At 43.0% G+C, this 17,811-nt stretch overlaps 1 long non-coding RNA gene across 1 annotated transcript in view; it reads left to right on the top strand.

The window, feature by feature from the left end:
* The window catches only part of LOC143664605 (uncharacterized), a 46,170-nt gene extending 30,103 nt beyond the window's left edge, over positions 1–16,067 (top strand). Inside the window, exons 2-3 of the long non-coding RNA XR_013166542.1 lie at positions 14,632–14,681; positions 15,434–16,067. This is a non-coding gene — a long non-coding RNA (uncharacterized LOC143664605). The remainder of the gene's footprint in view (positions 1–14,631; positions 14,682–15,433) is intronic.
* Positions 16,068–17,811: the final 1,744 nt, after the last annotated feature.

Here is a 17,811-nt window from a genome sequence, read left to right as displayed (position 1 = left end):
ATAGAGTTGAGAGGCTACTCTGGAGGTCACTTTTACACAAGCATCAGTGAGACATTGCCACCTGTCATAACTTGCCATAACTTGCCAAACCCCAACCAAAGCCAATCCTGCCAATCCTAAAGCACACCTAGGGTGTTCTATAAGATTCTACAAAGGTTCCATGCACTAAGGTAACTCTCCAGAAACTTACAACCTCCAGATGGATCCCTGGACCAGATAAATCCTGAAATGCCAAGGGGCCAGCCTCTCCAGAGCAACAACTACTTCCATCTCCCATGGAAGGAAAAATCCGAACCAGTGGAATGTACCCATAACAAACTCTGAAATCTGTTCGGTATCTACTTATTGATGTGTACTTTGAAAATCATTGCTTTTCCCCCTTTTCTTTGTATGTATGTTATATTTAACAATAAAAACAGTTCAAAAAAGATTATATTTCAGCATGATGATTTTTTATCACTGTTCACCTGTATTTTCAAAACTTTACTCAAACACTAATTTAAAAAAATGTTTATTGTGAAATATAGCATATATACAAAAAAAAGAAAAAGCAATAATTTTCAAAGTACACCTCACCAATTAGTTACAGGACAGATTTCAGAGTTTGTAATGGGTTGCCATTCAACTATTTCAGATTTTTCCTTCTAGCTGCTCCAAAACACTGGAGACTAGAAGAAATATCAATATAGTGATTCAGGAGTCATATAGATTTGTGAAATCCTATTTTCTCTGTCATACTCCTCCTTCTTTGATCCTTCTTCCAGTCTATAGGGAACTTTAGGCAATGCCGGTTCTGACTTTTTCATGTTGAGAAGGGGTGTCGACACTAAAGGATAGGGGGATGTAATTAGTTGATAATCTTGGAGAGGCTGGTACCTCTGGGTTTCAGTGTTTTCTGGCCGAGGAACCCTCTGTAAATTATAAGTTCCAGGAAAGCAAACTTAGCACCTGAAACTTTCATAGAGTCTCTGTTTGAGCCCTAGGTGTTCTTAAGAGATAACAGTAATGATGTTGGTTGGGGTTTAGCAAACCATGGCAATTAGCACTATCTAACTGAACCTGTATAACAGTAGCCTCCAGAATAGCCTCCTGACTCTGTTTGATCTCTCTTCACCACTGATGACTTCTTTTGTTATACTTTTTTCCCTTCTTTTGGTCAGGAAGGCATTGTCAATTCCACAGTGCCAGGATCAGGCTTGTCCTTGGTAGCCACACCCCAAGTTCTCAGGGAAGCTTCTGTCCCTAGATGTCATGTTCCATGTAGGGGGAAGGGTAATTATTTTCCTTGCAAGGTTGGGTTTAGTGAGAGAGAGGCCACTTCTGAGCAACAAAAGAAGTTTCCCGGAAGCAACTCTTAGGATTTGTAAAACACTAATTTTTAATGCAAAACAATAGAAGTTATTTTAATGAAAAATGTAATTAGGATATTTGCAGATTCACATGCAGTTATAAAAAATAATACAGAGATACTTGCGTATACTTTAGACAGTCCCTCCCGATAGTAACATCTTGGATCACTGCAGTATAATATCACAACCAGGATGTTGACATGGATACAATCCACTGATCTTATTCCCCATTTAATTGTCTTTTTTTTTTTTACACGGGCAGGCACCGGGAACCGAACCCGGGTCCTCTGGCATCGCAGGCAAGCATTCTTGCCTGCTGAGCCACCATGGCCCGCCCCATTTACTTATTCTTATTAGTGTCTACAAGGGTATGTGTTTAATTCTGTAGGATTTTGTCATCTGCTAGATTTGTGTATTGAGCACTACAGTCAAGATAAAGAAGAATTCCAGCCCCATATGGATTGTTATATTGTCCTTTGTTACTCTCCCACACCGTCCCTAACCCCTGGTGACCACAAACCTGTTCTTCATTTCTAAAATTCTTCCATTTCAAAATTGCCATCTAAATAGACTCAAACACTATGTAACGTTTTGGAATTGGCTTTTTAAAAATTAGCGTAATTCTCTGGAGATTCACTAGGTTGTTGAGTATCAACAGTTTTTTTTCTAGTTTTTTTCTGGGTAGACTTCCATGGTTTGGTTATGCCACAGTTTAACTATTCACCTGCTGAGGGACATCTGGACTGTTTCCAGTTTTTGCCTATCATAAAGTACTGTGAACATTCTTTTACAGGTTTTGTGTACACATAAGTTTTCATTTCTCTGGGGAAAAATGTCTAAGTGTATAATTACTGGGTCATATGATAATTGCATATTTAGTATTATAAGAAACTGCCAAACTCTTTTCCAGGTAGCTGTACCATTTTACTTTCCCATCAACAATGTATGATTGATCTGGTTTCTCAGCATCTTTGCCAGCACTTGGTGTTGTCATGATTTTTTATTGCAGTTATCTTGTTAAGTGGATAGTGATAGTTCATGTGGTTTGAATTTGCATTTCCCTGATGTCTAATGATGCCAAACATGTTTTCATGTGCTTATTTGCCATCTGTATACCCACTTTGGTGAAATATCTATTTATGTCTTTTGTCTATTTTCTAATAGGATTGTTTGGTTTTTCACTGTTGAGTTTCAAGAGTTCCTTGTATATTCTAGATACTACTTTGTTGAATATGTGGTTTGCAAATATATTCCCCTAGTCTCTAGCTTATCTTTTTTATCTTCTTCACAGGGACTCTCACAGAAGTCAAATTTATCATTCTTTTCATTTTTGGATCATACTTTTGGTGTCAAGTTTAAGAACACTTTGCCTAGCCCTACATCCTCAAGTTTTTCTCCTATTTTATTAAAAATAATGCTTTAAAATGATGATCATACATCTATGTGATGATATTAAGAATTACTGATTGTATATGTAGAATGGAATGATTTCTAAATGTTGTTAGTTAATTTTTTTAATTAATAAAAAATAATAATGCTTTATAATTTTATGTTTTACATAGTTCAGAAGTCCATGATCATTTAAGATTTTTGAATAAAGTGTGAGATTTTTGTGGAGGTTCAGTTTGCCTACGGATGCCAATTACTCCAAAACCATTTGTACAATAACTATCTGTGGTGGTTTGGAGCTATGTACCCTTGAAAAACATGTTCTTAAACTTAATCCATTCCTGTAGGTGTGGCCTCTCATAAACAGGACTTTGATGAAGTTGTTTCAGTTAAGGTGTGGCCCAGCTGACTCAGGATGGGTCTTAATCCTATTTTTGAAGGTCTTACTTTAAAGAGCACAGAGAAAAAAAGCCACAGGGAACAGTCAGATGCTGTAAGTCAACAGAACTGAGAAGCCAGGAGAGGCCACCATGTGCATTGCCATGTGACAGGAAAGCCTAGGACCAAGGATTGCTGGCAGCCAGCCTTAGACCAGCCCCGAAGCCCCAGTCTTCTGGGAGAAATCACTGCCTTGCCGTCACCTTGATTTTGGTCTTTTCCTGGCCTCAAAACCATGAGCCAAAAAATTCCTGTTATTTAAGCCAACACTTTGCTGGTATTTGCTTGAGCAATGAGGAAACCAAAGCACTAGCCTTCTTCCTTTGAATTGCTTTAGCATCTTTGTCAAAAACCAATTGAGGGCGGGCCACGGAGGCTCAGTGGCAGAGTTCTCGCCTGCCATGTTGGAGACCCAGGTTCGGTTCCCAGTGCCTGCCCATGCAAAAAAAAAAATCAATTGAACATACTTGTGTGGGTCTATTCCTGGGCTCTCTATTCCATTTCATTGGTTTATATGTTTATTCATCCACCAATAACATGCTGTCTTGATTACTATAGCTAAAGAAGAAGCCTTAATAACAACCATAGTGATTTCTCCCACTTTGCTCTTCCTTGTCAAGACGGCTTTAGCCTTTCTAGGGCCTGTGCCTTTCCATATAAATTTTAAAACATGAGTGCTATGTCTAAAAAACACCTTGCTGGCTGGAATTTTGATAGCAATCAACTTAAACCTACAGCTCTATTTGAGGAGATTGACATCTTTACTATGTTGTGCCTTTCAATCTATAAACACAATAAGCTTTCCCATTTATTGGGTCTTCTTTGATTTCTTTCATCAGCATTTTGTAATCTTTAACATATAGATCCTGTACCTGTTTTGTTAAATGCTTTACCTAAATATTTCATTTTCTTTGCACTTACATTTTTTTTTAACTTTTAAAATTGTATAATATAACATACATACAAAGCAAAGAAAGAAAAAAACGCTAGTTTTCAAAGCACTCTTCAACAAGTAGAGGAAAGACCCCAGAGTTTGTCATGGGCTACCATACCATCATCTCAGATCTTTCCTTCTAGCTGCTCCAGAACATTGGAGGAGGCTAGAATGAATATAAATACTTTCTATCATCACTTGTTTTTTTCTTTTTTGTGCAAAATAACATATATACTAAAAAACAATGCATTTCAAAGCACAGCACAACAATTAGTTGTAGAGCAGATTTCAGAGTTTAGATGCGTTACAATTCCACAATTTTAGGTTTTTACTCCTAGCTGCTCTAAGATACTGGAGACTAAAGGAAATAGTAATACAATGATTCAGCAATCATACTCATTTGTTAAAATCTATCTTCTTTGTGTAACTCTACCATCACTTTTGAGCTTTTGAGCTTTCTATCTGGCTCTTTAGGGGTATTTGGGCTATGGCCATTTAAAATTTTTCAGTTCAAAGGGCCTGTCAATAATACGGGGTAGGGATATGAAACTAGCTGATGTTCTGGATAGGCTGGACCCTCTAAGTTTCAGGACTTATCTGATCCACGGACCCATCTGGAGGTTGTAGGTTTCTGGGTAGTTATCTTAGTGCATGGAAACTTCGTAGAATCTTATATATTGCCCTAGGTATTCTTTAGGATTGACTGGAATGGTCCTGGTTGGGATTTGGCAAGTTATGATAGGTAGCAATGTCTAACTGAAGCTTGCATAAGAGTGACCTCCAGAGTAGCCTCTCAACTCTATTTGAACTCTCCCAGCCACTGATACTTTACTAGTTACATTTCTTATCCCCTTTTTGGTCAGGATGGAATTGTTGATCCCATGGTACCGGGGCCAGGCTCATCCTTGGGAGTCATCTCCCATACCGCCAGGAAGACTTTTATCCCTGGATGTCATGTCCCATGTAGTGGGGAGGGCAATGATTTCATTTGCAGAGTTGGGCTTAGAGAGAATTGCGCTTACATCTTATTTTAAAAGCCTCTGTCTACCAAACAAATTTCATGTGTAAAAAAAATCAATACTTTCTAAATTTTATGAATGAACTTTTCCAAAGTTACACAATTCATAACTTCTGATGAAACAACTACTACATGCTTGGCATTTCATTGGATCATTTTATCACACCCTCTCTAGACTGTAATCCTGTAGGTAGTTGGGGACTGAATGTGTTTACTAAGTAGTGTATCTCTTAATGTCCATTAATGCAATTTATTCCCTGGTAAGTGTTCAGTGAAGGCATTTGCTGGATGGATGAATAACAAACAACTTCAACCCGTGGGCTTGTAGAAGCCATGGACTGTGTCTTGTGAGTCCATTTTTTGTATTCACGGCGCATGGCTCAGTAAATATCTGTGGAATGAATAAAGCAGGTGGCATGATTTTAATCTCACCCATGCAGAAACTGAAGCCCAGGGAAGGAGGGAAGATATCAGCTGGGGTAGTTTTCCTATTTTGAGAATTTACGGAAGCCCAGGGAAGGAGGGAGGATATCAGCTGGGGTTGTTTTCCTGTTCTGAGAACCTACCAGGTGCCAGACTTTGCCAAGCGCTTACACACCATTTAATCCTCACAAGTGCTCTAAGAGGGTGGTGCTCATATACTTCCTGCCCTGGATTTTACTCTCCTTGCTCGAGGTCACACGTTCTGCCAGGGCTTTATCAGGGTCTGAGCATGGGTCCATCTAACTCTATCTTTCAGTTTACCGCAAAGAGTTAGTATCACTTCAGCCCAAAGGCAGAGAAAGTTGGCATTCTTGTTATCCTCTGTGGCTTTATTGTGGGTAAGTAGATGAGAGATTCCCATTAAACTGCTTTTTTGGGGTTGAGTGGGGTGGGGAGTGTGCTGCCTCAGCACCCATCTTATTTTTTGTGTGCGTTCTCTATAGTGGGGCCACATTTCATTGTTTTTCCATGTAAGCATCCTGTTATTGCAGCAGCATTTGTTGAATTTTTGTTTGTTTTCTTTCTTTCTTTTGTTTGCTGCTTTGTTTGCTTGTTTTTGGGAAGCACATGGGCCAGGAATCAAACCTGGGTCTCTTGCATGGCAGGCGGGAATTCTACCACTGAACTACCCTTGCACCCACTTCCCATTAAACTTTTTGAAATATCAAAAGTAGTTATAGTACCTCCTCCCCCTCCAATGCTATCACCACTACCCCAGTTTGGCACCCTGAGGTTTCATGCTTTTATACAGTCTCCGCTCGTTGCTCATTCTTTTTTTTTTTTAGGAGCAGTTGTAGATTTACAGAAAAAGCATGCAGTAAGTAAGAGTTACCACATATCCTTCTCACATATACAGTTTCCCTATTAGTGTTTTGCATTAGTGCAGTACCTTTATAGTAACTGATGAACTAATATTATCATAGTTTTAATTAGGATTTACTCCTTATGTTATACAGCTCTATACATTTTTCTTAATTTTTTTATTCTGATAATATATATATACACAACATTTTTTATTTTAACCACTTTCAAGTATACAATTCAACTGTGTTAATTACATTCACAATGCTGTGCTACCATCACCACCATCCATTACCAAAACTTTTCCATCACCCCAACAAACCGTAGCTATTTAGCATTAACTTTCCACCCCCCATCTCTTCCCAGCCCCTGGTAACCTATATCCTAATTTCTGACTGTATGAATTTCCATATTCTAATTACTTCATATAGGTGAGATCATACAATATTTGTTTTTTTGTGTCTGGCTTATTTTACTCAGCATGATGTCTTCAACTGAGGTTCATCAGAAATTCATTCCTTTTTAAAGCCAAATAATATTCCATTGTATGTATACGCCACATTTTGTTTATCCATTCATCTGATGTTGGACATCTGCATTGTTTTCAACTTTTGGTGAGTATGAATAATGCTGCTTTTAGCATCAGTGTGCAAAAATCTGTTCAAGTCCCTGCTTTCAATTCTTTGGGGTATATACTAGAAGTCGGCTTGCTGGGTCATAAGGTGATTCTATATCGAACTTTCTGAGAGGCCACCAAACTGTTTTCCACAGTGGCTGCACAATTCTATATTCCCGCCAACAATGAATGAGTGTTCCTAGTTCTCCATATCCTTCCTACCACTTATTTCCCATCTCATATATAATGCATCTTCTTCCCCCTTCTCCTACCCATCCTTATATTTGTTATTTGCAGCTATTTCAAGAAATTGCTGAATACCAAGCTCTGTGTTAAGTGTTTTACATACAATGACTCACTGTATTATTATTATTATTACAACTTTAGGTGGTAAAGGATATTATCCCCATTTTACAGATGAGGAAACTGAGGCTTAGAGTGGTTAAGTCACTTTCCCAAAGTTACAAAGCTAGTAAGTGGCAGGGTTGACTCTGGACTGGGCCATGGGATTTGAGCCCCCAGGCTCTTGATTACCATGTAACCCTGCCTCTTCAGTTGGAAAACCAAAGACCAGAGGAAGAAAGGGACCTGCCCAAGCCACTCAGGGCACAGGGTCCAGAACCTAGGTCTCTTGCCCCCCCCCCGGGGGCTCTTCAAAAAGCCATTCATGTCATCTTGATGCTCTTGCACGTGCCCAAGCCAGTTTATGGAAACGTTTCAACTGTCAAATCCAGAAACCCGAGGACTGCCGATTAAGCTAATTATGACACATCAAAAGCAATGACTTGCAGTCATGGAAAGAGAAGATGACAGAAACATTTTCTGGGAAACCAAATGAATTTTTCCAGGAACCCTCTCTGAAGCTGAAAAGTGGGGGTAGGGGGGTGCTTTGGGGTTAGCTTTGAGGACCTTTTCCTGCGGAAAAGGGTGGTGTGGGTGGAGGGCTGTGCGGGAAATTCCCAACTCCCCAGTACAGAAAGAGAGAGAGGGTGAAGAAGGAGGGAGGGGCTATGGGAAGAGAGAATTAGGGAGTGAGTGGCTCCCTGAAAATGTGAAATGAATGGGGGAGGGAAAGAATGAATGGAAAATGTGTGAATGAATAAAGAGTTCCAGGCAAATAACTTGTAAATGATTTGAAATGAATCTTGAAAACCACACCTTGCCAAGGGAGAGCTCTGGCCCATTCCTAACAAAAGGAGACCAAGTTGTGGTCTGTGCTCAAGGTCTGTCTCCCCCACCCCCTGACCTGGGTTCCAATCCTGGTATCCCTGGAACATGTCAGCTAAGAAAGTGACATCATGTTTCTGAGTCTCCATTTTATGGAAAATGGGGCCAACAATAATGTATGTCTTGTGGGATTATTGGAAGGACTAAGTAGGGTAAACTGACTGGATATTTCCTGTTTCTAAGTAGAAGCTTCAATCAATCTCCTTTCCCCTCCTCCTTCCCTTTCCATCTCCCCTCATTGTATCTTTTCTACTTCTCCAACTATTAATTCACTGGCTGCTCCTGTGCCAGGCAAGCCTGAACAAGAGAGGGTGGGACTAACAGGGTACAGGAGAAGGGGGCTGGGGCAGCTTCATGAAGGAGGAGGCACTTTGGGCTAGCTGGAGGGAGAAGAAAACATATGTAGGGAGATGGTAGGTTCATGGGCAAAGATTTCACAAGTGGGCCCTTAAATCAGAGCCCATCCTGGATGGGCTATCCTGCCCTTTGTCTGATGGAGGAAAACATTTATAACAAGGATTGCAAACTCAGATGCATATAGATACTGAACAGTTAATATAATGGAGGAGAGGACTGGGTGTAAAGCAAAAGGGCATGGTGCGGACTGTGGCTGATTATAACCTCTGTGTTTAGAAGCCAATAATTCTTGCCATAAGAATGTAAAGTCCAGTGTCAAAAGATATTCTGATTTTCAAAGAGACACTAGAAATTCTCTCTTTCTCTCTCTTTTTTCTATGTGAAATTTCCTAACTTGTAAATATTGGCAACAAGTTCAACTTCAGAAAAACACACCGTATGGGCCAAAGGCAGGGCGTCAGTTTGCAAACTCGAATTTATTGTGTCTGCTGTGTGCCAAGGCACTGCATGTCTTGCCCCTGATTTTCACAATAATCCCTGCCATCTGGACATTATCACCCCACAGGGGCAAGTCTCAGAAGTCCCTCCGGCTAACAAAATCAGAAAAGGTAAAATTTGGAGGGATATCTAGAGGGAGCTCCTGGGATGGATGGGGAGGTTGCAGATTCAGGGAGAGGAAAAGCCATTGGAGCCACGGCTCAAGGAGAGTCACAGGCAGTGTGAGTCCACAGCTGTCCCGTGGGGCAAATGCAGACTCTAGGCTGCTGGTCTTTGCTGCTGTGGAAGAATTCTAAATTCTCTTGGTGTCTGTATCAGTTTCCTACAGCTGCTGTGACAAATTGCCACAAACTGGGTGGCTTAAAAGAACAAAAATGTATTCTTGCACAGTTCTGGAAGCCAGACACCCCAAATCAGTTTCCCTGGGCAGAAATCAAGGTGTGTGGGCAGGACTGTGCCCCCTGGGTGGCCCCCCTGGAGAAGCCATTCCTTGCCTCTCCCAGCTTCTGGTGGTTACTGGTGTTTCTTGGCTTGTGGCTGCTTCACTCCGATCTCAGCCTCCATGGTCACTTTGCCTTCTCTTATTCTGTGTGTGTGGCACCCTCTGCCTCCCTCTTATTGTAACCAAGAAATTAGGTTTTAAGGGATGATTATGGTTGCTGAAGCATTATGTAGATATTCCTTTTAGCTTTCTGGTATATCGGAGTAGAAGAGGGAAATACTTGAAATCTTTGAACTATAATTCAGCAGCCCTGATATCTGAGAATGATTGTAAAAAACCCTTATCTTATGCCTTTGTGATTGTAAGAGCTGTCACTCACTTTATCTGGTCTTTTTCTCAAAGTAACCTTGAAATGACAAAAGCCCTAATGCTAATGGAAGAACCTGTGTCAGCTGGTAAGTGGTTCCAGCCCCAGTTTCACGTCTTTACATTTGTGAATTGTTCTTGCTTGTACTTACTATTGTAATGGTAACAACCCCATCTCCCCTCGTTTGAATCCATAAAAACTTTGAACCTCCTAGAGTCTGGGGAGACAGATTTTTGGGCCACTAGGCCATCTGCTCTCCTGCTTTGCGCCTAGCAATAAACTCTTTGAAATCTCTGTGTCTCAGGAATTGGTCCGTTGAGCCAGCGGGTGGAGAATTCGCCCCCTTTGTCCGGTATCTTTATAAGGATACACTTGAGGGCATTTAGGACCCACCTGGCTCTCCCCACCTCACGATCCTTCCCTTAATCATCCCTGCCACGTCCTCTGTTCCATATAAAGAAACAGCCACAGGTCCAGGGATTAGGACATGGTTATCTTTTGAATGCCACTGTTTAGCCTATCACAGTGCCTTTGGGACACTTGCTGAAGATTCAGTCTTAGGCAAGGAAAGCTGCTTGGTTGAGCCTTGTCACAGTCCTGCCCTAGCCCCCTTCAGCCCGCCACGTCCCCCAGCTACTGGGAGGTGGGGCCAGTGTGACTTCTATGACTTCTGCAGTGGGCTGTGCCGCCCACCAAGACTCACACGATGGGGGATTCCCTCCAGTGAAAGGGGGCTGCCATGCTGGGCAGTCCAGCTGTTGTTTGCTGCCCCCTCCTCTCATCTGGACTTAGATGGATGAAGCCAGCTGTAAGAGAGAGAGAGAGCTGTGGGTGTGGTGGTGGCAAGGCTGGGGGCTGCCTAAACTGTCAGTATCCTGAGGGCAGGCACCACCCCCCTGTTGTCCTCTGCAGCAATCCGGTTCTTAGCGCAAGGCCTGGCAGGTAGTGGGTCTGCAGCCTGGCTGCCTCTGAAGTCCATATTCTCTCCCCAGCTGCTCTCTGCAGCAAGTGGCACCTGGGGGTCAAAGGGGCAAATGAACGCATTTGCACTTGCCTTGGGCATATGGCTGCCTGCTAGGTTTTTGGGCCACACCAGAAATACCCTTCTGCATGCCGCATTAACCAGAAGGCTAAAAGAACTGCGAACAGTGGACCAAAAAGGTGGGGTGGCGGGGGGAGGGATTAATTTATGAGGCGTTCTGCTGCCTGGATGGCTCATTGCATACCCGTTCTGGCAACGTCGCCTCATAATGTGCTTCTAGACTTACTGTACTTCGACATCCAGGGGCCCTTTTGTAACATGCCAAATATTCCACCGTTATTGTTCTAGGCACCTCCTGTTGGTCATTGGGCTAATTTATTTCAGTCGGAATTTCAGGACCAGACACAACTCTTATTACTCACTCTTTCAGAGAGGGAATAAAAGAGCAATTGATATTTGGAAAAATGAAAAATATGTCCAGAATACTCTGGGCCTTGGGGCCAAAAAAGAAAAAAAAAAAAAAAAAGGTGGGGGGGGTGGTAAGGCTGGAGGGAAAAATAAGGCAGGCTCACCTAGTCATGCACTCTGTCGGGCTGCTCTTGGAGACATGGAGTCTAGCAGGTCTGCAGACGAATGAATCTATGGCAGGGCTCTGAGAATTCCTCAGACACCTGGGTCCTTCCGCACATGACTTCAGCTGCCACCTGCGGGTGCAGGAGTGGAAAAGATTGCAGAGTTCACTTCAATTAGCCGAGTGTGTTAGGTCAGGCCTGGGACTGGAGGCCAAGGCAGAAGCCCTGGCCGGGTGGTTTGAATTCATAATGTGGCTTGCTCCCGAATCCAAGACTCTTAGTGGAAGATTGACCTAGGAATAGAGTTCTGGGACGTGACAGCTGAGACACTTGCTCCCGGGAGCCAATGTGATGCTGCTCAGGAGTGAGAATGGCTCCGCCATTGGGGTCGAGATGATTCAAAGGCATCCTCTGAGCTTCTCACCCCAGGGCTTGGAGGTGCAAGTTTCCTTTATCAATGAACTCCTGGTGTGACTTCTCTGTTCCTGGAAGTCCTGGTTGAACGCCGGATTGTTGGCAGAGAGCATACTTTCTGCAGAGGCAGGGAAACAGGGGAATAGGTTTAGCTCTCCATACCAGCCAACAAAAACTGCATGTGTGAAAGGGAAAGGGTGTCTACCCTTGCATTTTTTTTGTATGCTGTATGGCGGGGGTCACAATTCATTCTTTTCCCATGTGACTATCCCCTTATTGCAGCACTATTTGTTAATTTTTGTTTGTTTGTTTGTCTTTTGGGACATGCATGGGCTGGGAATTGAACCCGGGTCTCCCCATGGCAGGCGAGAATTCTACCACTGAACTACTCTGCACCCTGCACCCTTACTGTTTAAGAAACTGTAGTGGTGTAGTGGTTGGGGTCATGGGTTGGGGAGCCAGCTGACCGGTCCTTGGTGTGAATTCCACCCTTATTTTCCCTTTGCAGTGAGACCTTGAAGTATGTACTCTCCCATGCTACGCCTCAGTTTCCTCATCTGCCAGGTGGGAGCTGAAAATACCTCAGAAGGTTGTTGTGAGGAGAAAAATTCAATACCCATAAAATTCCTGTTGCATAGTGATAATAATAACTGTTTCATTTTATTGCTCATTTACTTTCTGTTTTGGTTTGCTAATGCTGCTGGAAATGCAACACACCAGAAATGGCATGGCTTTTATAAAGGGAATTTATTAAGTTACAAGTTTGCATTTTTTTAAGGACACAGATATGTCCAAACTAAGGCATCCAGGGAAAGATACCTTGACTCAAGAAAGGCTGATCTGGAAAAGCACGTGGCTGGCATCTTCTGGTCTTTTGGCTTCTGGTCTCAAACAGCTTCCCCAGGAACATTTTCCTTCTGCATCTCCAAAGGTGATGCTCTGTGTCAGCTCTGAAGCTTTTTCCAAAAAGTTCCCTCTTAAAGGGATCCAGTAAGTGACCCACCTTGAATGGGTAGAGACGTATCTCCATGGAAACCATCTCGTCAAAAGATCCCACTCACAACTAGGTGGGCCATGTCTCCATGGAAATAACTTAATCAATAAGATCCCACCCAACAATATTGAATAAGAATTAAAGAACATGGCTGTTCTGGGGTACACAACAGTTTCAAACTGGCACACTATCATTATCTCATTGAATCTTTACTATAACTCTGTGAGGTAGAAACTAATTCTATCCCCATCTTACATATGGGAAAACTGAAGCTAAGGGATTCCAACCAAGGCCTGTCTGTCTCCAGAGCCTGAATTCTTCACTCCCTCCCTCTTACATGGAAATTAGGGTCTTAAAGGGAAGGCTAAAGCCAAAAGTGTGTGTAATCAAGTTGGAGGCTGATGGTCTCTTGAAAAGTCCAACGCAGCCCCTTTTTCCTATAGCTTTGGGACAGAGCACCGTGTCTTCATCTGAGCATAAGTTGAAGTTGTTACAGTTGCATATGAAACTAAAAAGATTCTTTTAAAAATGGACCTACCCATTGAGGAGTCAGGAGCCCTTGCTACTCGAGAAGCCAGGCAGCAGAGGCTGAGGAAAGGGAGGGCATCATTACTTTGATATTTTCTAGATGGTTTCTTTCTTTCCTCAATTTGGTTATATTTGAATTTGAATAGAATCAATGGACAAAGGCCCCCTATAAAGATGCGATTGAATCTACCATTCCCAGCACTACTAAGCACTCAGTACTGAGTGTCTGTCATAGCCCAGGGTAAGAGCCCCCGATGACCACCAGCCCTCCCAGCCCTGCCTCAGGTCAAATGGTTTCAAGATGACACCAAAACCTCCGTGTCTGGGATGTTTCTGGACTGAGAGCACTGCCCCAGTTCTGACTCCTTTGCTACCCATTCCCCTGGGGATCCCCTAGGAGAACTTCCCTAGCCCTGTGGCTCAGAGACCTCAGGCCAAGTGAATGAAAACAGACTGAGCTTGTAGATGAGGCCCAAAGCGAGGCTCCCACAAACCTTCAGCCAGTTCCTTTTTGTTTTCAGCTGTTTGGGGTTTCTGGCAATTGGGAATAGAGGGATCATTGACACAATAACTGCATGTCAGGTGGTGCTTTTATAAGGAACCCCATGAAATTCTTTTCTGTGTCCAAGATGTTTCCTGGACGTTGTGGGTGAGCCTCGCAATGAAGTTCAAAGGAGCCTTTAATGGAGTTGGACGGTAGGCAGGGCAGGGTGAGGATGATGTGTCATGGGTCTATGTGAGATGGAACCACAAGAAGCTTCCAGGGCATGGACTCCGGGAATCCAGTAAACACAGGGGTACCCAGGACCATCCACGGGGCAGGTCCAGTGGGCATGGGCAGAGAGGATGGACGGGGAACTGGGGAGCCTGGGACACTGGGTTCCCATCTTTCCTCCATGGACTTTTTTTAACTTCTCTGTGCCTCAGTTTCCTCATCTGTGAAACAGGGATAATGATGTTACTGTGCCTTTCATAGGGCCGTGATGTCAAGGTATGGGCAAGCGTGGGCTCTCTGAGTGAGGTGGGTTGGGGTGGAGTATGACAGGACTAGGTACAGCCGCCCATCCCTTCTCTCAATAACTAGAAATGATGACAACATTTGGGACAGCTATGGGGACAATAGCGAGCATGACCAAGCTCTTGATCGTGCCTAGTGCAACATGCTAGGTCTCATTCACTAGCCGTCCTCCGAGTAGATCTCATTTTCCTTCCCCTTTTCCAGATGAGGAATCAGACACCAGGCCCAGAAACGTTCATATGGCAGACATGCCCGTGAGTAATTATAAATTCCAGTCACCATGCAAGGCTTAGCACACGCTTCACCTCTCAGAGTATTTCCTTCAACCACACAGGTCTTTCCCTACCCGTTCGGCAAATGTTTAAAGTTAAAGAAAAAATATCAATATTTCAAGATTAGGAGAGTTCACACAAAAGTCCAGATTTCTGGCTGTTGTTAAAGAGTGAGAAATCTGGCCACACGGATCTACCCACAGTTTGGTCAGGATGCCTGGGGCCTGGGCTCTTCTGCTCCGGGACACTGTCGGAATAGCCACCCCGGGTGGGTGACCTCTGTCCTTGAACTTACTCCATGTAGTTGCCCATCCCCTACCACGCCTGGACCATTGACAAGTACTTCTTATGCAGTTTTTGGTTGCCTTCCCCCCCCCCCCGTGAAGGCACCAGCTCCTATGGCCAGGGGAAGTGCCTTCTACATCATTAAATTCCCTAGTGTGTGGACCTCAGAGCCCATGTTCTGAAATGACCTGTTAAGTGGATTGATGAAAAAAGGTGACAAACTCTGTCCTCTTTGACAGGCCCAGACAGACATCTAAGGATCAATTTGATCACCCCAGAGACAATGTATATCACCATTATTCTATTAAAATGGAAAGATGGGGAGTATGCAATTAACATTTATTAAGGCTCTGTTGTGTACCAGGCATGGTGGAAAGAATCATGCAGACATCACTTCACTGAGCCCCCACCACCTCCCTGAGACTGAGGACGATATCTTTATTTTGCAGATGAGGCAAGTAAGACCCTGGAAGCTGAATGGGCCTGCCGAAAGTCAAGACCACCTTGCTGTCCGGCACAGCCAAGCTTCAAACCCAGATTTGTTGACTCCCAAGTCTGACTCTTTCCACAATCCCTGGGCCAACTCTCCATGCCAGGCCCCTCTCTGCCAAAGAGAAGACCTTTGCGATGTTTTGTGTCCTTGAAGGCAAACCAAAAGAATTCCCTACAACTGGCTGCTGGCATTTAAAGTATTGGTTTATGGGTTTTCTTGTGAGAATGCATCCAGAGGCCTATCACCCTTAGTGAAATAGATACTTTTCCAATCAAAGAGTCAAACCAGAACTTGGCTTCTACAAAAACCACTCGTCTGGAATGCTTGCCAGCTACCAGACAGTCCCACAAGTTCAGATTTTTCAAACTGTCTCAAATGTATAGAGAGACCTTTAGGGTGGAGGCTGGGAAAGGTGCATACCTTGCTACAGAAATATATCAGTGTTTAAGTTTTGAGGACTCCCCAACAGGCTAGAGTTAAGTTAGCCCTTTTTTGTGGTGAGGAGGGGGGTGTTTTCTTATGGGTCTCACTGCCTCACTGAACCAAAAAATGAACTTTTATTTTATGAGACTTTTCTTTCATGAAACAAAAACAGCAATTAAAGAAAAAAACCTTCTATAAACAAGTGTCTATAGTTCTCTTTTGCTTAACTTTTTCCAACCTTATGAAATATTGGAACAGAAATAGCCTACTGAAAGAAGGTTCGGGAATATTTTCTTTCAGGTTCATTCAAAATAGTCACACCCCCTTCCCCACCCCTTCCCGAATTCTGATGTTTCCAATGGTCTCCACCATATCCTGGAGACTAATAATGTGGTGTGTTTTCATTATCTCTCACCACAATTATGGAGACATGCAAATGACTTTGAATGTGGTCTGTGACCTCAACCATCATCCCAAATCGGCATGGAATCTGAGACCCCAAATGGTTTGGTCATTTGGACTGAAGGGGTTGGTTAATTCTGTCCAAGAACCAGTTGTAGGCTGGTTAGGGACTGGTTAATTCATTCCAAATGGTCAACCGAGGATGGTAAGCAGACATAACCTGTGGTTCCAAAAGGTTTCCCTTAACCCTTCCTGAGTTTTGAGCTGAGGTTTATACAAACAGAAATTATGTGTGGGGTGGAGCGCGGCCAGGAAGTCTCTGAGAAAACTCCATCTTACACATTTTCTTTGAGACAGCCAGACATAAATCTTTGAGGATATCCGTCTTCCTAACAGAATGCTTGGATTTTATGGTTACTACACCCTGGTTAGATTTTAATGATTAAAATACTTTTTTGAGTCCAAGGAAAGGGCTAGTATTCCCTGAATAGCTAATACAGATTTTCAAGCAGAAAGAAATAACCATTTTTTAAAAGTCGGAGACCTTACACTACAGTGGGGAGGTGTGTGTGTGTGTGTGTGTGTGCGTGTGTTTGGGTGGACTAATGGAACAATGGATACATTTTCACTTCTTTTCAGGGTAAGCGCGTTAATTTTTCAGCCTCTGAGTTTGTGCTGGGATATGTTGTCTGTCTCCAAGGTAAAGTTGGGTGAATATATATTTGTCAACCCAAATTACCTTTCTCTATGCCCTTTTCTTGAATCAGTAATAACCGAGAAATGTAAAATTTTTAATCCATCCATTTATTATTGATCCATAATACTCAGTGTCCTCCCTCACTCCCTGCTTTCCTCCCCCCTTCCCATTTTCCCCTCCTCCTTCTTTCCTTACAACAAGTATTTTTCAGAATACTATGTTCTAGGCACTGCCCTAGAACATGCAAAACTCCATACAAAGATGATCAGGGAAACCTGTGGATTATGCAAAGCTGGATTTATTAAATATGCTGAGCAAGGGAAAGCACGACCCTGACAGAGTCTTATAGTATCTCCAGAAAGGAAATTAGAAGGGTGTAAGAGGTGTTTAAGGGATAGAGATTTGAGAGTGTTCTGCTGGACACTGGGAACAAAGACAAATGGCCCATGTGACTTTAAGGAGCTCCCAGTCTGGTATAACATGACAGTATAAATGTCATAGCAGATGCTAGGAAACATGCAGGCAGGCTCCAGTCTCAGCTCTATGCAGAGGGGCTCCAAACAAGGCTTCCGGAGGAGTTAAATTTTTAAGCGAATCTATTAGATAAAGGGAAGGAGAGGGTGTTACAGGCACAGATAATGGTGTGTATAACATCAAGGAGAAATATGAAAGCTAGCATTTTCCATATGGAACAGAGTAAGGCATGTTTGATGAATTGCAAAAGTTCAATCTGGCTGCAAAAAGGCAGTGGTGGGATGCAAAGTTGCAGAGGGCAGCAGAGGTGACAGAAAGCTGGACCTTAGATGTCAGGG

Source organism: Tamandua tetradactyla, chromosome 20 (genome assembly GCF_023851605.1).
Source record: "Tamandua tetradactyla isolate mTamTet1 chromosome 20, mTamTet1.pri, whole genome shotgun sequence".
Taxonomy (NCBI): Eukaryota; Metazoa; Chordata; class Mammalia; order Pilosa; family Myrmecophagidae; genus Tamandua; species Tamandua tetradactyla.
This window is presented reverse-complemented; position numbering and strand designations above follow the sequence as displayed.